Source organism: Anabas testudineus, chromosome 5, assembly GCF_900324465.2.
Source record: "Anabas testudineus chromosome 5, fAnaTes1.2, whole genome shotgun sequence".
Classification (NCBI taxonomy): domain Eukaryota; kingdom Metazoa; phylum Chordata; class Actinopteri; order Anabantiformes; family Anabantidae; genus Anabas; species Anabas testudineus.
In genome coordinates, this window is record NC_046614.1 from 11384526 (window position 1) to 11386444 (window position 1919).

The following is a 1919-nucleotide window of genomic DNA, read 5'->3' on the forward strand; positions in this document are numbered from 1 at the left end:
TCATCAACAAAAGAGTCAGTGACATACGGTATATGTATTCTCATCCATAATCCAGCAGCATTTGATTAGATCCACATTCTTACTTGATGCATGACAAATAACCAAAGGCAGAAAGAATGATCTTCAGTGACGGAAAAGGACAAAGACTCCTGCAACATATGGTTTTAACCTGTCAAGTACATGAAAAACTGTGTACCAAGAAGTACTGGTACTGTTTTAAAAACAAAGGGTGGTCACACCAAATGCTGATTTGATTTCAAATTGAATGAAAAATACAAACTATTCATTATTTACTAGTACCTTTTGCACAGCACTGTACATAAAAAAAAACTATAAGAATCATTTAAAATGACACATTTTCTGCATTGATGTAAAATATATAGACAAATGAAATATACTCTAACTAGCTCTCTAGCTCCAGCACTGTGTCACGTACACTATCTGAGTTATGTTTCTCTGGAGGTCAGCAGCCTCTGTGATGTCCTGCCAAGGACACCATGCTCCATGCAGCCATGCACCATGATTTGCTTAGAGATGTTAACCAGCTCCAGTGACTCTTTCAAACGTGTCACTCTCGGCTTCTTGTTTGACCTCATTGAGCATTCTGCTGTGTGCTGTTGGAGTCCTACAGCTGGGTGCACGCTACGAGGCTTCAGTAGCTGCAGAAATAAATCATCGTCAGACAGTTTGTCTAACTGTGGACTGATGAATATCTGAACTCTATAAAATGACTTTGTAGCCATTTCCACACCTAAATGAATCAGCAATTCTTATTCTTGACCGTAAGTCCTCTGAGATCTTAGTTTCATATAACACACAACAGCAGATGCTACTTACACACAGCAAACTAAAATATACAAGTGTTTTTATAAGTTAGAGTATAACTCACATCTCCAATCTGGTTACATTTATCTGATGCCAGGTTAATACATCTTACTTATAAGAAAAAAAGAACAATACAATGATTTGTGTGTTTTAGCTAAAGTAACTGACAACTGTAACTTAGATGAAGCTTTTTTTTACACCCTGATAGAAGTGTGTATCTACATTCCCTCACCTAGGATCTCTAGGTTTCTAAGAGTTAGGCTAAAATAAACTCATAACTCTTTAAGTCTGTCTTGAAATGAGTGAGGTGTCAATATGAACACTGAAAGAGGTTTTGGCTACTATGATCATTCCTCCAGTTCATGCAGATCATGAAAAGATTCCTTCCCTTTGAGGTAAGTGATGGAGGACAAAATGTGTGCTAAATTTACTTAAATGAATATGTAAAGTTACTATGAGGCTAATGTGAGTCTGAACTAAGGTAAAGTCTTTGTATTAGAACATCTCTGTTTCCTACAGGTGTTTCTGGGTTAGCATAGTGATAAAAATAGTTCTTTTAACTTTTTTACTAAAAAAGCTGCACACTTTCAAGAGATTCACTTAATATTATTTTGAAGGATGATCTGTGGTCAGACAGACTTTTTCATAGTTTTGCACAGTGACTATATATTTTTCTTCTAATCCCTTATAAACATGTGTCCTGGACTAAATAGTGAAGTGACACTGCTTCTTTTCAGATGATATAACTTTAATAAATGCCCAAATGTCCTCACAACAATGGTATCAAACTATCCTAACTGAGGTCCACACAACTATAGTAGGATGCACGCACACATGTTTGTGTTGCCAAACTTGTGAGGACACTTGTGGACATAATGCACTCCCCAGCCCGTTACCTTAACCCTTAACATCACAGCTGACTGCCTCCCCCTAACCTTAACTAAACCCTAATTCAAATCCGAACCCTAAAACCTAATCTTATCCCTGAAAATGCTCTTTGAACCTGTGAGGACCGGCTACACACACACGGCACCGCACAGGTTAAAGGTTTCCCTGTGTGTTTATCCTGAGCTGTGATTGGCTGAGGAGGCGGG